General features: G+C 40.3%; 1 pseudogene; it reads right to left on the minus strand.

The window, feature by feature from the left end:
• LOC109208989 overlaps positions 1–5763 on the minus strand; it is a 28304-nt pseudogene extending 22541 nt beyond the window's left edge.
• Positions 5764–6000: the final 237 nt, after the last annotated feature.

Here is a 6000-nt window from a genome sequence, read left to right on the forward strand (position 1 = left end):
ACCAATTTAGGTACTTTTCTATGTCCATTCGAGGATGAATGGTTATTTTAGAGATGGAGAATGTGATGACCCAAAAGGTAATCTTATATTTTAGAACTCGATTTTGCGCTCTTAAGCCTTACAAATTTTATTTTTACCCTCCTCGATTTGCGTGCGCAGTCCGGGAACGTTTCCGGAAAGCTTTTATGTTGAAAGTTGATGAAAATAAGAATTTTTTCCTTAAAAGTCACTTACGCTTGTCATAAGAGGATGTGGCATAGTTTCCTGACCCAAGCCTCGAGGTCGGGCACCGCCAAGGGCGCCCAAGCGTCGGCTGCCAAAAGAAAGATGAGTAAGCTATGAAAGACAAGAGAACAAGAGTAGATATAAAGGGAAATTCAGACTCCACTTACGGTTAAAATTCCACCTCTCCGGGAATGGCATTTTTTACTTTAGGGATGATTTCTGAAGTCCTGACTCTAACAAATTGGCTCATCCAACCTCGATCTTTGTTTCATCGATACTAGCGAAGAAGGATTTCGTGGTTCGACACTGCAGCTTGATAAGCCCTCGGAATAACTGGGGCCGATACAATTGAACTAAGTGGCTGAGGGTGAATTCTAAATCTTCAGTCTTCTCAGAGAAGTACCGCACCATGATCACGATACGCCAGAATGAAGGGTGGAAGGGATAAGTGTAAACACTCAAAAACCCCTCCTTATGGGTATTTATGCTTTCATCAGGCTTCGGGATTTGAATCTTGACTTCGTCCCCCCATCGTCATTCCTCCCTTACGTCCTTGACGAGCTGCGTGGTTATCAGGCTAATATATTGTGACATATGCTCGCATCGGCCCTTGACGTTTGGAGGATTCTCGATACTCAAGTCCTTCTTAATGAGGCAATCACCAGGGGTGATCTCTTCAAGTGTCAGCGGCACCACCGTTTTGACCGTTCGGGAGGCAGAGGAAGATGATGTTTTGTCTTTTTTAGGGACCGTCTTGGAAGTTTTGGCCATGGTTATAAGGTAAGGAAGACGGGTGAACTGGAATGTAGTGCTTCCAAATAAAGTTTGGTGTTCTACATCATTTAAAGAGGCGGAGGAAACAGGATATTGAAGAGATGAGGATTGGAAGAGATTGAAGAAAGGTAAATTTGTTTACAAAAGGAAGACGCCCCATATTTATAGAGGGGAAGCGACGGGTCGAAGGCATTAATGGCCGACCAACACTGGAGTGCATTTAATGTTTTTGGGAAGCGGGTCGATGGGACGTTTCGATCACTTCAAATGTTAGCTTCACGAGGATGACGTCATAACTAGAGGTTCGAGATAATCGATGTCAAAATCGTTTCACATCATTCCATTCAAAGAAACGCGGGGACTATCTGTATATGGTCAAAATCGAGGAGTATGATTTTTGAAGGCATAATCGGGCTATAGGCCCGAGTCCGGGCGACTCGAAGTGGGTATCGTACACGACTAAGGGGCACCTACCTCGGGGAAGCTGATCGAATACCTGGCACGGGCTACATCGAAGGCGGCATTGTCTCGAAGTCAATCAAGAAAAAGCGGTAATTTCTCAAGGACACGTGGACCTGTGCTTTGATTATAGGATAAGGGTTGTACGAAATAATACAGGTCCATACTAGGCCGTTATACACCTGTACGAATAGAACTCTTTACCTTTGTGAGCAAGGTACTGTGTTAGAGTTTTCTCCTCCCATATAAAGGAGATCCCAATCATATTGTAAAAGGATCAGACCATTCACTGCAATAGAACATTCTTATTTTTCTCTTGTTTAACGTGCTTAGCAATTACTTTTCAGCTTTATTGCCTTTACTTTATTGTTCATACTTTATTACTCTTAGCTGATCTCGAGGTCCCTGGATAATCGAGCTTGAGGCCCCCTACAGTTCCAACAACATCAATTTGGTTCTTCATTTCTTCTTTTTTAAGCTCAATATTTTTCATATAATCACTAGTATTAGAATATATCACGTATCTTTAAAGCCACAAATCATCTTTAATTGTCACTTACATTTTTCGAGGCAAACATGTACTCAATAAGTAATAAACCTAACCTTAGGTTGAAAGTAGTGACGAGCTGGAACAAAGGTCGGGTCTAACATCCAATAGCCAACAACGGTTCATAACAACGTAAGGCAGGTAGTAAAAAAAGTAACTCAGAGATAAAATGCTAGCTTTTCCATAGTTTTCTCAAAAAACAGTTCCGCTTTTCAAGTATATAGTGAGAAACCCAAATCCTTTACCGAAAGCTGTCCATGTTCTAGAAGTTTCCTAAAAGGATTATCTGAATTCCCTACCCTTCAAGAAACCCCCTTAAGTTTTCTTTATTGTTCAATTAACCCTACAAGTTTCTATCTGTTTACAAATCAGGACCAACAAAGTAAAACAAGAATTAACACAAATCGAAGACTGAAGAAACAGAACACCATGCAATAAGCCTTTAAACTAAACTTAACCCTTAACAAATTTAGCATGAACCAATCTCTGAAAAGAAGCGGAAACAGAAATCATCAACACCCTAACACCAAACCGAATCTAACCAAAGAAGACTGTTAAAACTTATTAAACAGACTACTGAGATGAGAATTTAACAAATTGTAATAAACACTGAAATTAACCTAAAGCTAAAACATGCAAGCTAAGCAGGAAAACGATGATGATGGAAAAAACAGCAAGAGACATTACCCCAATTTAACTCAGAAGAAATAATGAACGAACTCCGGTGGACGAACAGAACCGATGAATTCGGGCCGGAATCTGGCAAGTCTGCCAAATCCGATGATCTCGAAATGACTCAAAACTATCGTCAATCGATTACTCTTGCTGAGAGCAATCTGTTAATGCAAGATTTAGGTCAAATCGAGTTGGAATTGCGCGAAAAATTAGAAAAGAAAAAATTAGGTTTTTTTTGAAGTCCTAGATTTGGATTTCATCGAGTTTGGGCGATTTTTTGGGAGAGTTAATGAGGGATTTGGTTTGAGAGGAGGAAGGAGGTTGTAGGGTATGAATTTGGGGCTATTTGGCGACGTGCCGCCGCCGTGGGGCGATTTCCGGCAGGCAGCGGCTGGTGGTGAAGAGATGGGGAATTAGGGCGGCTAGGTTTTGGGTTCAGAGTGAAGGAGATGGGGAAATGGGGGGGTTCTGAAGNGGGGGGGGGGGGGTCTGAAGGGTTTAAGGGTATGGTTAGGACAATTATATGTAAAGGGGTAGGCTAGTTCCTGTCCGTTAGATCAAGGGTGATCAACGGCTGGGATTGATGGTCACTGGAACGACGTCGTTTGATTTATGTAAGCGGCTGGACCAGGTAAAGGATTGGGCTTGGCTGGTTTTAGAAGGGAAAGGGGGTTTGGGCCATTGGATTTTGGTCTCAATGGGTGGCCCAAGCCAAAAAACATCAGCCTTTTCTTTATTTTTTTTTCTTTCTTTTTCTCCTTTTTCTTTTCTTTAATAAAAATCTTACCTAAATTAATTAAATCCTAAATTCAATCCTAATTATTCTAAATTATAAAATCAAGCTAATTATCTTTGTTTTGTAATATTTACAAAATTAATTGATCCTAAAATAAAGAGGAGAAAATTACTAATTTATCATTAAAGGCGAAATGTAAAGTGAAAGGTATATGTTTTGTTGTTGTCATTTTCATTTTAATAACAATTCATTAACCAAATTAACACAAAACCTATTATGCATTATGCAATGCATGAAATTTTGGTATTTTTGGGGTATTTTCTATGGTTTTAATGCATGCAAAAATGCAACTAAAAATGCAAACACTTGAACAAATATTCCTAAAAAATATAAAATTAAAATAAACTACCAAAATATATTTTTTGTGATTTTATAGGAGTATTTTGGGTCGGGCAAAAATCATGTGCTCACAAATATAACTACAAGGAACTAATCTATCTAATGGAATCAAAGCTAAAGCAAGAAATTAGAAAATCGCCCTATAAAGCCTCCCTGGCCCACGTCTCTAAATCGACTAAAAGTCACAAGAATTACTCGAATCCGACCTCAAATCACCTTCCAAAACTCAAAATTTTAGTCAATGAAGTTTCTACCATTTTCCCCCAAAGTTCCAACTCAAAACCCTAATCAAATGATGAATTTAACCATAGATTAGTGGGATATAACCATAAAGGAGTTAAGAATCGTTACCCACAAGCTTCCTCTGAAAATCCCTTGAAATTTCACCTTAATCCGAGCTCTCTAGGTCCAAAATGGAGAATGAAATAAAACCCTCGCACTTAACCCTTTTCTGCCTAGCGATCTCGCACCTCCGGGCCAAGAATCGCACCTGCGACGCCGCACCTGCGAAATTTCCATTGCAAGTGCAGAAATGACTTAAGTCCGTTGGGTCCTTGATAAGTAGGGATCTTGACTACTTATTTGCACCCTTTTGCTTTTATTTTAACTCAAAAATTCTTAATGGTATTCCCGAGAACTGATAAAATGTGCTTACTTGCAGGATTATTGGAAAAGGAGCCAAAGAGATGAAAATTAACTCAAAAAGGAGTACTTTTGGACAAGGATTGAAACAAAGCAACAAAGGGCAAAATGCGGACCGCACAATATTGTGTGCGGACGCAGAGCATGAATAGACCTCTGATAGATTTTCTTTGCAAAGTGAGGACAACACTATTATTGTGCTGCCACAGAAGATGAGGTTCAGAGAAATGTGATTTTGGACCATGAAAAAGTGCGGGCCGCACATTATTGTGCGACTGCAGAATCAAAAGTGCGTTCGCACTCAGAAATGTGCGGTCCGCGGAAGTCTCTCATGTCAAAGCTCGAGCTCAAGAGTGCGGCCGCACTCATAAATGTGCGGTCCGCAGAATCTAAGGAAGTGCGGTCGCAACCCAGAATTGTGCAGCCACAGAAGTCCATCCTGTCAAGCCAACATCAAAATGCGGACTACACACACAGTTATGCGGTTACAGAACCTCCACAGGGGTAATTTTTTCCGATAATTTTAGTTGTGTATAAATAGTCTTTTTTGTAAAATTTGGGTCAAGTTTGAACATCAGAAAGTAGATAGCCGTTTTTCCTTTACTGCTTTGGATAACTTTGTGATAGTTTATCATTTTAACATTGGATTTATTCCCTTTATCATATATTATGAGTTTAATCTTATTTTCTTCTTTAGTTTCTTCAATTTTCTCTATGAGTAGCTAAATTTCTAGCTAGGGTTGTGACCCAACCATACTGTGGGTACCTAATGGGTGTTTAATTTAGGGTTTGTTTGTGATTGGGTTAGTGATATTTAGCCTAGTTCTTGCTTGAATTTAAGAAATAATGGTTGCAAATATTGATTCATGCCTAATTGACTTAGACTCTACTTGAGAAAGGGAGACTATGTCTAGAAAAACTTGGCTAACAAGGAATTGGGTTGAACTCAAGAAATTGGTAGCCCAAATTAAAGGGTTGAATCTAGAGATTGTAAGACCCGAATTGAGCATCTATCACTTGTTTTTTGCATTACCCATTTGTACTTGAGAAAGCCAAATTGGGCAAAATCACTCTAACTATCGAGAGGTATTGAGTAGGTGATACAATGGCTCTCAACAACAATGATCCTCTTGGAAACATGCCATTGGGGGATGACGGGGATGTGACCAAGTTGATGAGGTTCCCCTTGAACCTCAAGTAAACAGACGAGGCTGCCCGCCTCAAGACAACGTTCCAGTTCCACCCCACCTCCTCCAAGAGCAGCGGCACAACAGGTGTTGCCAAATGAAGGATATGCAAGTGCCATAGTCTCGCCTTCCATTAGGGCGGGAAACTTTCAAATCACAAATTTCATGCTTACACTGTTGGAACAACGGCGATTCCTCACTAGGGCTCCGGGTCAAAATGTATACAAACACTTGAAAGTGTTTGTTGACACTTGCTGGGGGAGTAAACGAACAAATGTCTCTGAAGATGCTTTGCGGTTGAGGCTATTCCCTTTCTCTCTATGAGGGAAGGCCTTGGACTGGTTGGAGAGGTTTCC

Source organism: Nicotiana attenuata, unplaced genomic scaffold (assembly GCF_001879085.1).
Source record: "Nicotiana attenuata strain UT unplaced genomic scaffold, NIATTr2, whole genome shotgun sequence".
Taxonomy (NCBI): Eukaryota; Viridiplantae; Streptophyta; class Magnoliopsida; order Solanales; family Solanaceae; genus Nicotiana; species Nicotiana attenuata.